At 40.5% G+C, this 14472-nt stretch overlaps 1 protein-coding gene across 42 annotated transcripts in view; it reads right to left on the bottom strand.

Annotated features, from left to right (window-relative positions):
- The window catches only part of OSBPL6 (oxysterol binding protein like 6), a 217547-nt gene that overhangs the window by 179062 nt on the left and 24013 nt on the right, over nt 1-14472 (bottom strand). The window contains exon 2 of one of the 42 annotated variants that reach the window (XM_086359564.1): nt 3439-3568. The exons of the other annotated variants lie outside the window; for them this stretch is intronic. The gene's annotated coding sequence lies outside the window, so the exon portion shown is untranslated. The remainder of the gene's footprint in view (nt 1-3438; nt 3569-14472) is intronic. 42 annotated transcript variants of the gene reach the window in all.

Raw genomic sequence — 14472 nt, 5'->3', positions numbered from 1 at the left:
GTGAAGTGCTCTCAAAATAATAAACCAAAAACAGGAATACTCCTATAGAAAATGGATAAAGCAAACTAGTCAATTGACCACAAAATTCAAATGGCCAATACAATACTGAGAAACACTCAGCTTGAAAAACAAAGATGAAATTTAAAACAATAAGAAACCACTTTTCACATGACAGATTACTAATGAAGCAGAATAAACTTTTAGGAAAGTAATCTAGTAACAAGTCTCCTAAGCCTTCAATGTAGGCTCTGCTTTGATCTAATAAATTCTGTATTTAAGAGTTTATCTTCAGTATATAATCAAGCAAGCGCCCAATCATGTATACAAAGATGTTCATCATGGGATTGCTTATAACAGCAAAAAATCAGGACACAACCTACATCCAGCAAATCTTCACAGCCATTCTAAGTGATGATGTAAATATAGTCACCAGTATGGAACAGCAGTTCAAATATTTTCTCTGGTTGGAGCAAGGGGTAAGGAAAGGGTTTACAAAGTACCATGTGTCTATTTTTTTAAATAAATAAATAATATAGGAATATAAATCTTAGGGAAGAAAATATGGGTATTTAAACATCAAATGTTATCTGAGTATTTAACGCCAAGTTTGGACAGTGGGATTATGAGTGATTTTTATTTCTTGGGGGAGAGTCTATCTTAAATTATTTTTCTGGCATGAAAAATACTACCTCCCATAACATTTAGTTTTAAAATGTCAAAATGAATTGTAATTACCTTACAAGCATATCAAGATTTTTTTTTTCAGCAAACTTGCTTTAGGCCAAGGTTATTAAATCTCTTTGTAATGTGTGAGTCTCTACAAATTAGAATATAGAAGATCCTTAGACATCTATGGATTTTAGGTAAATGGATGGACAAGAGATTAAAATGACATCACCAGCATCAATTCCTAGAAGTCAAGATAGTATCTGATAAAGCTGCAGCTTAGGGTTGCTCCCTGACATAATCACAGAATCAGAACTTCGTGGGGAACATGCTACAAACCATCACTCATTATAGGCTCCAAGAGGGTGATTTCCTCAGTAGATATCTTGCCTCTTTCCCCTCTGATTCAATGTACACCATAGAAAAAAAAAACAGAAAAAAAAGCCAACACCTACAGAGAACATGGGATCTGAGAGTGGGATCTAATAAGAGGATTTTTCACACACAGGGCCCCATGGTGGTTTACTCTAATGGGGACAGTCTAAATGCTGTGCCCGTGAGAGGTCACTGGACAAGACAGGTCTGAGCCCAGGAAAGCAAAATCATTCATTTTTACCTGTTCTGCCAAGTAAAAGTATCTCAAGCTTGGTACTTCATATATCCCCAGTTGTGAAACCAGCTCTCTTCTACCCCACAAAACATGACTGGTTGACTGCATCAATTATCCTGTGAGCATCATTCACTAATCAAACCCACATCTTTGAAAACTCAACCCACATCTCTGTAAGAATACATTGCACTTGACTGATGAACAGCGTTCACTTTTATCCTTAAACTAAAGATCAGCTATTGTCATTGTGGGACTGTTTAGAAGTTTATTACCTGGTGAAAATTTCATAACACAAACACACACTTCTGTGCATAACCAACAAATAGGTTTAGGACTACATAATCTTAGAACTTACTTTTCCAAAACAGCATGCTCACAGCCTCATCTACCCACGCAGGGTGCCTTCCGTCAGGTTCATTCAATAATGACAGACTCACTTATTAAGAGGTTATGTATTCACTTTACAATGCAGTTCCTTCAAGTAGCACCTAATATGCTTATAATAAGCTTATTAGGTGTGCTTATTAGGTATTTCCGAGTGATGCTTCTACCCAATACTAAAATAGCTGGCAATACCCCAGGCCCACCTAAATTTCACCAATGCTGCTCAAGTTCTTTATTTTTATTTTTGTTCAGGTTTATATTTCCTCTTCTTTTCTTTTTTCTCTTTTTAGGCATTTGATAAGTGGCAATCTCTTGGCTGTGCACAAGTGGGACTTCCAGAGGCTTGTTTTATGGTGGTTAGAATTTACAGTCGATGTGAATAGTCTAGTAGAAACAACCAAGCCCCAGAATGCAGGGGAGACAAAGAGGTTCTTTACCACAGGGAGTCCTTGACTTGCCTCAGGGGGCTCAAGAGTCAATTACCTCTGAGCTAAGCCCATAACAGAACCAGCATTCTGGGGGCAAGAACCTGGCTTAATGGACACAATCCAGTGATCCCACAAGAGCAATCTTTTCAGATGCTTTCACTGCTCAGCCGCACACTAGCAACTTCCTGTAACTGCATTTTCCCATGGAGTGTCTAGGCAACATGCAAAAAATCCAAAATCGACAGGAAAATCCCATTTCAGGAGACAATCCTGATGTCAGCAACAGAAGCCGAACTACAAGAGACAGTCCGGCTGTGTATGCAACTCAACTGATGATGCTTCTGCGACATCACATTTTACTTCTAAAAATATGGTTTCATTTCTTTTCTCTATAAAATAAGAATATGAAATGTATTTTAGAAACAGATATCAAATTCCAGTTAGAAGTTGACTCATTTTCCAACTTACATACTTCCCATTAATCTGAGATAGTCAATTAGCACAACAGAACTTAGTTCTTAAGTCCTGGCCAAGCCTGTTGTCACATTATGGCTTCTGATTCTGTGTATTCCCAGATTTCCTCAGCACACAGTGGGCATTCCATTGAAGGTGCATAGGAGTAGTGCCCCCGTGATCTGCTTGCAGACCATACTGCACGACTTCATCCTCTGTCCAAGATCTCTGTCCCCTTTTCTAAGCATTCAAAATCTGAAAACTTTCAGAATTAACTATATTCTCACATTTTTGGAATCTTCGTGACACTAGTTAGGAGAATGTCCTGCATTTGTGGCCTTGAAAAGGCACTGCTCTGATGCACTAGGGTGATGGTGGAGGTAGTTATTTAATTCCATCCATCCTGCTAGGATTTATTGACCACAGTTCAGCATATTGAAGAGGACATGTCACAAGGTCACTAATTGCTCCTGACATATGAGGTTTACCACTGGAACCTCTGAATATGAAATGGGTCTCAGATTTAATACTGCATAATCAGTTCCTGTTTCAGGAGACTCTTGCTGGAAAGGGGTCTGACGGGATGGCTTTCAGCAGCAACACACGCTGATCATAAATAACTGATCATAAATAATTACTCGCTAAGAACCAGCCATTCAGATGCTGACATAAAATTCAGTTTCCCTCCCCTCACCACTAGTGTTATAAGCAACGTAAGATTCGCTGTCTGTGGCTCCTTAGTGATACTCCTCTAAACGTCACCCTTGGACTGTAAGGTACTATCTGCAGAACCCAACTGTCATGGAACTAACAACCCCCATGGGCTTTACAGCAGGACTGAGGCACCGCAAGTTTATAAATTTACCTTGGATTTTGAAACTGGGCTTTGCCACTTACCATTTTTGGTTTTGGGTAAACTGTTCAACTTCTGCACTTCAATTTTCTATTCTATAATACGAGGATTAAAAACATCTGCTCCAAAATATTGTGAAGATTCAAGGTGAACATGGATTCGGGCTTTGTATTCCTGGCAAAAAAAAACCTTAAAATGATGCCATGCTGTTCTCAGCGCATCACATCAGGAGGCAAAGGATGTCAGATCATCCCATCATCGATGGTGTTAACCTTGATCACCTGCACAAGTTTGTGTCTGCCAGACCTTGCATCTAGTCTCCATTTCCCTCTTTGTAATTAATGAGTATTTTGTGGAAAATACTGAGACTATGCCAGTATCCACTGTTCATCAAATCTCTACCCACACACAGACAACTCCTGGCTTTATCAATCATCATTGTGTTGTTTGCCAAATGATGACTTTCCTATTTTTTACCCTACATTTTTTGGTGGGCATTCTCCTGTTAGAACTTATTCTCCCCCATTCCCATTCATTTATTGATCAACATAGATTCATTAAATCTTATTTCAGTTCATGCTTTATAATACATTACTACATTATTTATTTAATAAATAAATAAATTTTCCAGTTTTTCCAGATCTGATCTGTGAGAGCCCCTTGCGCTTATGTTTTTGGAAAGCAGATTCAGTGAATACAATTTTGTGTACCCAGAGGTATGTTCAGTGCCAAAAAAACCTCTTCTTTTTCAGTGTGCTTTGGGAGTGGTAAGACAACACAGAAATCATTCACAAATCCTAGTTGTTTTTTTTTTTTCTTTTCCAGTAATCTCCTAGTTGACATTCATCTTTAATTATAAACAGATCTCCTCTTAGAATCAACTGTCAGATAGCTTTCAAAAGGGAGTGCCTATATTAGCCTTTAAAAAAAACAGGCCGTAAAAAAGAATTTTCAGCACCAAGCATCTTCCTCAAGTATATCCCTTGGTTCAGGACACTTCTTAGTGATCTCACACTGGCTACAGGTCACACTGGCATCTCAAACAACATGAGATAATGGGTATAACTCACCAGACTGAGTACAGATGCTCAGTTAGTGGCAACTAACTTGGAGAAGGAAATGGCAACCCACTCCAGTATTCTTGCCTGGAGAATCCCATGGACGGAGGAGCCTGGTGAGCTACAGTCCACAGAGTCGCAAAGAGTTGGACACGACAGAGCGACTTCACTTCACTTCACTTAGTGGCAACTCTTAACGTTTGTCTTTTTACCCACCCCAGAAATAAACATCCATTCCTCCTCTGGTACCATCTACCTCCATCTACCTAATCTTATCAGATACCCCATCTTTTGACCGATAAACCACAAAGTCATCTTCAAATCTTCTCTCTCCCTCCCTCGGCTGATAAAACTCTGCTAGTGCTACAATCTAGCTTCTAGTTCAGGCTCCTGCCCTCAACATTCTCTCCTTCCCTCACCTTATCCTCCACACCACGCTCCTCTTCCTAACTAATATGAACATGCCCCTCCTCAACTGGGAGGATCCAGTCGAATAAGGCAGGATCCCCATGATTGGCGCGTGGCACCAAACCACGTCTCCCTAGCCTTCCATGCTGCAACCTCACTGAACTCCAGGCCTGCAATTATTTGATTACCTATTTGTCTCAAGAAGGCCTCCAAATACAGGGTGGTATTCTGCCTCTTCTTGTATCTCCACTGCCCAGCTCTGTACTCAGTAATATTGTCTGTGTTAACAAATAAAAAGGTACCGGGGACTGAGACACAGTCATCCACTTGTTAGAAGCACTGCACACAAACAGCCAATTTTCCTAGAATTTTATTATTGATTCACACAAAGTAAAACAAATTTGTTTTGGATAGCAGAGTAATGAGGTCATTTGGAATAAGCAGAACAGGTAAAAATCTCTTTAAAACAGGCATTAATTACATAGTAAGAAGCCCAGTGAATAAATATTTAATTACGATTCTCTATCCCGGAAGTGCCAAGTTTGGTTTGTTTGGGTTTTTTTCAGTTAGTTATGTTTTTAAACTGGTGCTTTGTATTGAAGTTTTCTTTGAGAGTCAGCTTGATGTATCAAGTTGGCTTCAGGCTACAGTTGCCAGTTATTCAATCCAATCTAGGTATTACTATGAAGATATTTTGTAAGTGCAATTGAAGTCCATAATCAGCTGACTTTTAAGTATGGGGGATAATCCTAAATAATCTAGGTGGCCTTGCTCCAGTCACTTGGAAGACCTGAAGGCTGGAGCTGGGGCTTCCATGAAGAAGAAATTCTGCCTGTGAACAGCAGCATTCATATGCCCTAAGCCCAAGAATTCCAGCCTGCCTTTCCTGATCTCCTGCCTTACAGATGTACTTGCCTAGGTGGCCCCTTCAATCACGTGAGAAGGCTGATTCCTGCAATAAATCTTTTCTCTCCTACTGGTTCTGTTTCTCTGATAGAACCCTGACAGATATACAGACAGACTACTTCGAGAATAGAGGGAGAAAGCGTACGTAATAGCTGAACAGTTAACAAGATCTAAATCAGCTTTCACAGTATTGCTTCATGATGGAATGGGAAGTGTTTGAGTCCTAGAACATCAGATACCCCATATTCCAACAAATACACATAACATATGCCATGGCTTCTGTCCAGCCATATTCATTATACATTCATTTGACAAATATTTGTAATGAGAGGCACTGCGGAGTGAATGGTGAGCCAGACAGGCATGGTCCCTGCTCTCAGGGAGTTTACAGGCTAGTAAGAGAATCAGGCATCAAAACAGTAATTATACAAATGCTCATTTAATTATAATTATGATGAATGCTAGGAAATAAGATGCTGTTGGCATATTTAGTAGAGGAATCTAACCAACTGGGGAGGACTTTTGGGACTGTCACTGAGAAATGACACTGCAGCTAGGATTAGAAGGTCAATAGGCTGTAGCCACTGGCTTCCTAGGTGGCTCAGTGGTAAAGAATCCGCCTGCCAACACAGGAGATGAGGGTTCAATCTCTGGATAGGGAAGATCCCCTGGAGGAGGGCACGGCATCCCACTCCAGTATTCTTGCCTGGGAAATCACATGGACAGAGGAGCTTGGTAGCTACAGTCCATGGGGTCGCAAAAGAGTTGGACATGACTCAACAACTAAAACAGCAATCAACAACAATCGCTGCACACTTTGAAGCAGATCCTGACCTGATCAGATCTGCGCTTTAATATTTTTCTAGCAGCTGTGTATAAGTTGAAAGGAGGAAAACCGGATTTGGGAAGAGTGGTTACAAGATTTTCGCTACTGCAAAGAAAAAGACAATGAGGGCATGGACAAGGGCAAGGTGATGGGGATGGAGAGAGATGGCTGAAAGAAATCAACAGGATGTGGGGTTGCAATGGATCATTTCCCAGCTTGAGCAGCCAGGGCAAGAGGAGTGCAGAGAGGGAAGATTTGGGAGAGAAGATCTGTTCTGGGCACACACAAGTTTGCAATTCTTGTAAGATATCCACGTGGATATACGCATCCCGAATCCAGAAGATACCTGGCCCAGATAAATGCATGCAGAACTTGCTAGCATGGAATCAGAATTTGATGAGGTCAAACAGGGAAGGAGTATAGGGAGGGAATAAGACCTAAGACAGGATGCTGGGAGCACAGATATTTTAAGTGGATGGAAGAGCCTGAAGAGGAGCAATGGAGAAGATTTACATTCCAAAGGGTGCACATTTTTCACTGAAAAGGAACTAGTAACCAAGTATAAAGGTAACAACTTAGGGAAAACTCAATTTAAACTGACATGAATAATTTCCAGCTAAGGTGTTTTCTACAATGAATACCACCTCACTGATTACTATTTGCAATAGTTATTCAGTCTTTGGGTCAAACTGTACTTTCCGAAGTCACTTCTTATTAACACTAATGACTCGGTCCTTTATGTATAATTAGTTGAGGCAATTAGTTACAAGGCTCACATTAGAACACATTGCTTTAATCTTTTGAAAATCACTATGTGCCACATAATTCTAAGAGTGCTTCACTTGAAAGAAAATACTGAACCAATAGGAAGTACTAATTTTAAAAAGCTGTAAGAAGAGTGCCCCGGCCCCAAGAGAATCACACAAATTAGTGCAGGCTCAGTGACTAAAAGAACTTAGGCTCCAGGAAAAAACACATTTAAATTGAAATTGCACTTTCTCAGACTAGGAACACTTCTTGCCTGAATCCTCCCCATTAATACAATACAAGATATGTCAGAGAAAGCTATACAGTGCGTTGAAGTTCAGAGGGCAATTTGTAAGGCAACCTTATTATGGCTTATAAAAACAGGCCCAGCAGAGGCCCACAGATCCAGCAGTCACGACAGCATGGTGCTCAAGTGGGAACTTAATGAATATTTGACGATGACATTTTTCCTCCTTTGCATGCTGTTACAAGGCAGCCCCCATCTTATCAATGGGACTGGGGCCAAGTCTATGACATGAACCTGAAACACATTTTTCCTTAAAAGTTCTGTTATAAATGGTGGAGCCCAGGCCATACGTTAAACCCAAGAGTTTAACTAGAGCTTCTGACCACCATTTATAACAATGCTTTTGTAAAGAAAATACATCAAGCATAACTTAGTATTCCAAGGACGTATCTTTCCTTAGCAGCAGTCCCAGAATGGACAAAGATACCACTTTTCCGAAGCAGCGGGAAAAGGACTCATCTGGCTCCAGGCCAGGAATGTGGGCAGAAGAGTAAAGATAGCACAGGAGTTGGGAGTAGGGGCCAGTGGCTGCCATTGACAGACCAAAGCCCAAAGGTGAGGATGTGGAGGGTAAGTGAGGGTGGGGCAGGACAAAGACACAAGCCCTAGCAGGGCTGTAGGGATACAGGAGGGTTAGGGATTCCTTACCCAAATGACTGAGGCTGTGGTCAGTAGTATGCCCAAGTGCTGGGAACGACTATGTGCTAGCAGGAGCCCTACGGGGAAAAGCGGGCCAGGGACAACCTGAGAGGTGAGTCCTAGACAAGGTTAGATATTAGTCTTAAGACTGAAAGCCCCTGTCCCTTCAGGACAGACTTATCCGAAGTCTCTGAAACCATATCAGAAGTCATGCAGCTACTCCTCTATTTGTACACAGAAAGGTTCTCTGCCTGGCCTTCCCAGGATTTTCTAGGTGATTCAAGACTTCCCTGACATTATATCCATGTAGTCACGCCCCATTTAGACCTGGTGGCTTGGTTCTATCTTCACCCCAGTCCTTGTCTGAGCCTCTGTTCCATCCCAGGAGAGAGTGGTTATTTACATATCCAATGTACAAAAGGCATATTGTGTCTATATTGGTCTTCCAAAATTGATATCTAAACCCAAAAAACCATCAAGTATTTAAAAGTGAAAGTTGCTCAGTTGTGTCCGACTCTTTGCGACCCCATGGACTATACAGTCCATGGAATTCTCCAGGCCAGAATACTGGAGTGGATAGCCTTTCCCTTCTCCAGGGGATCTTCCCAACCCAGGGATTGAACCCAGGTCTCCCACATTGCAGGCAGATTCTTTACCAGCTGAGCCACAAGGGAAGCCCAAAAATACTAGAGTGGGTAGCCTATCCCTTCTCCAGCAGATCTTTCCAATCCAGGAATTGAACTGGGGTCTCCTGCATTGCAGGTGGATTCTTTACCAACTGAGCTATCAGGGAAGCCAAATATTCAAAAGGTAGCCATCAAATTGGTTAAATCATCTAATAGTAAAGTACTAGTCTGTCCTAATTGCAGAGGAAGATGAATTTTAAAGTCTTTGCTGACTTAAAAAACTTTTAATGTACCTACAACTTTTATTTTTAATATAGTCTTATTTTTTTCAGAATATACAGCAATAATATGGACAAAAGAGATAAAAGGCATTGTCTTTAAAAGCCTTTTAAGTCACTTAGTAGGTAAGAAAAACAGCAGCCAGGTCTGTAGCCTTCAAGAGGAAGCTTGCTCTTTGTGAAATCTTCCCTGACTGACTGAAAAAAACCTAAAGATATTACTGTGGCAGTGAGGGTGGGCTTCCCCTCATGAAACTAGCTCTGTCCGAAAAACCCTCAGCTCAGAAGCCCCCTTGAGTGCTGGGAGCTTGCCAGTCAGGTCCCTGGTGACTCACTCTTAAAGAAAAGTAAACAGTCAAGGATCACAGACTTCTAAGGAACAGCTCTAACACAAAAGACAGACTAAAATAAGCAAACAGAAGAGAAGCGTCATGGAGGAAACAGAGACTGTACAGGGAATAGAAAACATTAATATCCTTAAAGGAGTAAGAAAAGACACTGCATCCATAAAACAAGAAATCCTTAAAAAAAAAAAAAAGGAAATTCAGACATGAAAAAATCAAAAGAAGGGCTGTGAAATAAGGCTAAGGATACTTCTCAAAAAGTCAGGCAAAAAAGATTAAAAATGAAGAAATATGAGAAAAGATAAGAAAAGTCAGTAAATTCTAGAAGTCTATTACTCAAATAAAAAGATCCCAGAAAAAAGAATAAAGAGGAGAAAATCATCAATAAAACTAAAGAAGATGTTTCAGATCTTAAGAACCTGAATTTTCCAGTCTGAACTGGCTCACCATATACCCAGAAAAAAACTGGATTTAAAAATAGAAAATATTAACTACTAGACTGAATGCAAATTTGAAATCATATTCAAAAGGTGAGGTTTTAGAATAACTTTGCTCTTTTTAACAGACACTGGAAGCTAGGGGATAACAACTTAAATATCCCGAAGGAAAATTATTTCCAACCTAGAATTTTATGCCCAGTCAAGCTATCAATGAAGAATGAGAATAACGTAAAAATATTTACAGATATGTAAGGTCTTAAAGCTCAACATTCAGAAAACGAAGATCATGGCATCCGATCCCATCACTTCATGGGAAATAGATGGGGAAACAGTGGAAACAGTGTCAGACTTTATTTTTTGGGGCTCCAAAATCACTGCAGATGGTGACTGCAGCCATGAAATTAAAAGACGCTTACTCCTTGGTAGGAAAGTTATGACCAACCTATATAGCATATTCAAAAGCAGAGACATTACTTGGCCAACAAAGGTTCGTCTAGTCAAGGCTATGGTTTTCCCTGTGGTCATGTATGGATGTGAGAGTTGGACTGTGAAGAAGGCTGAGCGCCGAAGAATTGATGCTTTTGAACTGTAGTGTTGGAGAAGACTCTTGAGAGTCCTTTGGACTGCAAGGAGATCCAACCAGTCCATTCTGAAGATCAGCCCTGGGATTTCTTTGGAAGGAATGATGCTAAAGCTGAAACTCCAGTACTTTGGCCACCTCATGTGAAGAGTTGACTCATTGGAAAAGACTCTGATGCTGGGAGGGATTGGGGGCAGGAGGAGAAGGGGACGACAGAGGATGAGATGGCTGGATGGCATCCCTGATTCGATGGACATGAGTGAGTGAACTCCTGGAGTTGGTGATGGACAGGGAGGCCTGGCGTGCTGCGATTCATGGGGTCGCACAGAGTCGGACACGACTGAGCGACTGAACTGAACTGAACTCACGGTCTTAAAATGAAAAAAGACATAGAAATTGATTTAATCCTAGATATACCACTAATCACCTTAAATGTAAATGGGATTAAACATTCAAACAAATACATAAAGGCTTCCAAACTAACACTATGCCTTTTACAAGAGACAATTTAAATAAAGAAAGGCTGAAAGTGAAAGCCTGGGTTAAGGAAGATGGCTTAGCTAGAGTAATATCACATAATACAGACTTTAAGACAAAATCATTAACAGATATTTTTAAAGCATTTACTACTGATAAAGGGGTCATCCACCAAAAAGACAGCACAATCAGACATAGTGTACACCTAACAGGGCTTCCCAGGTGGCTCTAGTGGTAAAGAACCCACCTTACAATGCAGCAGTTGTGGGTTTGATTCCTGGGTGGGGAAAATCCCCTGGAGAAAAGAATGGCAACCCACTCCAGTATTCTTGCCTGAAGAATTCCATGGACAGAGAAGCCTGGTGGGTTACAGTCCATGGGGTTGCAAAGAGTCAGACATGACTGAAGCGACTTGGCACAAGCACACATACACCTAACAAAGTCATTTTTAAATTAATAAAGAAAAAATTGATAGAACTAGGAGGAGAAACTGACAAATCCAGAAGCACAGTGGGAGACTTTAATACAGCTGTCAGTGACAAAAAGCAGACTGATTTACTAAAAATATATATCTGCACAATACAGTTAAGAAATTTGTATCCTTTTAGCACCAGATTTGACTATCCTATCATTTAAAGTTTTAACAGTTTTTCATACTGTACATCTTAAATCTTTTGGAAGGGAAAAAAATGGTGGGAGGAAGGAGAGGGAAAGAGATCTAGAGTCTGGTTAACAGTATTATACCAAGGTTATTTTCATAGACATGCTATAGTTATATAAGAGGATGACATCAGAGAAACAGATGAAGGAGGACCAGGAATTCTTTGTTGTACATTTAACTTTTCTGTAAGTCTAAAGCTATTTGAAAATACAAAATTAAAACCATAAACAAACAAACAAAAAACCAACACTTTGTACAGCACAGTGCAAACACTGAAAACTGGGGCACATGGGCCAAATCTGACCACTGCCTAGTTTTGTGAATCAAATTTTACTGGAACACCACCACATTCATTCATTTACCTGTTATTAATACCTATGGCTGTTTTACTACTGCAACAGCAAAGCTGAGTGGCTACAACAGACTTCATGGCCTGCAAAGCCTAAAGTCATTACCATTCTACTCTAAATAAAAAGCCTGCCAAACCCTGACAAACAAGAGTATAAACTCTGAGTTCAAATCCTGGTAATACACTATTAACTGCATGACCACGAGCAAGTTACTTAACTTCTCAACGTCTTAGTTTCTTTACAGATGAGTCTGTAAGGAGATCATATTCATCTCCTACAGTTATTATGAATTTTTAAATGTAGATAAACAAACAGGAATAAAGTGCAATAAATATAAAGCTAATTAATCATGTTAATAGTGCTTAGAACAATTTTTAAAGTGCTTGAAGATTTTTTAAAGAGTGTGATAAAAACAAAAAGGGATAAGGCCAAATAATGAGCAATAATACTGAAAGCATTCCACTGGACAATGTTTCGTCTCTAATAAAATTGTGCTAATCATCACTTTGATATATACAAAGTCTCCAAACTCAATCTCCATAATTCTATTACTTGTTAATCATCAAATAGATGAAAGAAAAAAATATCCTCAATATTAGCTGAAAGCCATGACTATCTCAAACTATTTACTACTTGGCTTTAGAAAGGTCTCTGAACATTTGGTATCTTTCCTCAACATCCTTTCAAAATACTCACTCCACCTCCATCTCTCTCCCTCCTCACACACCCAGAGGCTGTAACTCCAGCCCACCATACCTGGGTTTCTTACAGGTGACTTCCCCTGCATGCTCATGGCATCCAGATGTTCACTAATGTGCCTCTACAGGCATCTCCTGATGGCAGGTGTACTCACAGCTGGAAAAACCAACTGTGGTAAGCTGAAAAATGCCCACCCGAAGACACATTCACTTCCTAATCCCCAGAACTTGTGAATGTTGCCTTATATGGCCAAAGAAAAACTCCTGTCTTATATATAAGGCAAAAATAAATAAATAAAACATATGACTAAGTTAAAGATCTTAAGAAGAAATGCTTATCCTGGATTATCTGTGTGGGTGGTCACTCAGTCATGTCCGACTCTTTGCAACCCCATGGACTAGGCTTCTCTGTCCATTGAACTTTCCAGGCAAGAATACTGGAGTGAGCTTCCTTTTCCTTCTCCAAGGGATCTTCTTGACCCAATGATCAAACTCGAGTCTCTTGTGTCTCCTGCATTGGCAGGTGGATTCTTCACCACTGTGCCAAGAGGGCCCTAAATGCAATTAAATGTAACCTTACAAGAGAGAGGCAGAGAGAGTTCTGACACAAACAGAAAAGACAGACACAGAAGAAAGAGCAGTGTAGAGATAAAACAGATTTGGAGAGATGAGGCCACAACCCAAGGAACATCAGAAAATGCTGGCAGACTGGAAGCTGGAAGAGATAAGCAATGGATTCTCCCCTGGGGCTTCCGGAGGGGCAGTGGTAGTACCGACCCCATGATTTCAGCCCGAACTGCTGGTCTACAGAACTATGAGAGAATAAATTCGTGTTGTTTCAAGCTGCGAAGTTGGTGGTGATTTGTTATAGCACCCATAGGCAACTAATACACCACCTCAGTATAACTCCCACACACACAGGCACCTACGCAGCACCACCTTTATAAGTAGGAGCCTACCAGTCAGACCAGTGGTCCTCCAACCTTTTTGGCACCAGGGATCAATTTTTTGGAAGACAATTTTTCCATGGACCGAGGGTGGGGGGATGAGGATGGTTTCAGGATGATTCAAGTACATGACATTTATTGTACACTTTATTTTTATTATTATGACATCAGCTCCACCTCAGATCATCAGGTATTAGATCCCAGAGGTAGGTTGGGGACCCCTGAGTTACAGCATATTCTCATTTAAAAACCCAACTCCTAAAAGAGAGGGTTGGTAAAGAGGTACTAAAGCCTTTGATGACTAAATTAAATCCTTTTGAGAGTGACTCAACATGAATCAAATTTTCTAACTCTTTCCTCACCTTGAAAACAGAGGAGAAACAACAACATCACTAAGTATACAGGCTGTACTACTGTGGTCTCATGGTTTTATGCTCTTTGTGTCCCTTTGGTCTACCATAAAACTGTCAAGCCGTGACAATGATTTTCACAGGCAGCTTTGGATCCGGTCTCTTTGCAACATCTTACTTGGTAATTTCTGACCACTGAATATCACACAGTCCGTGAGTTCTAACATTCCTTTGTGTTGACAAAATGTGCAATAGCTTTTTAACCTATATAAGAATACAAGAATCCTCAATCCTCTTTTGTCTCATTCTACCTATTGGAAAACACTATGGGCTTCCCTGGTGGCTCAAAGGGTAAAGAATCTGCCTGCAATGCAGGAGACCTGTGTTCAATCTTCCTGGTCAGGAAGATCCCCTGGAGAAGGAAATGGCAACCCAC

Source organism: Bos grunniens, chromosome 2 (genome assembly GCF_055505025.1).
Source record: "Bos grunniens cultivar Pamir isolate PY7600 chromosome 2, Bosgru_T2T1.0, whole genome shotgun sequence".
Lineage (NCBI taxonomy): Eukaryota > Metazoa > Chordata > Mammalia > Artiodactyla > Bovidae > Bos > Bos grunniens.
The sequence above is the reverse complement of the archived record's forward strand: the minus strand, read 5'-3'. Positions and strand labels throughout refer to the sequence as shown.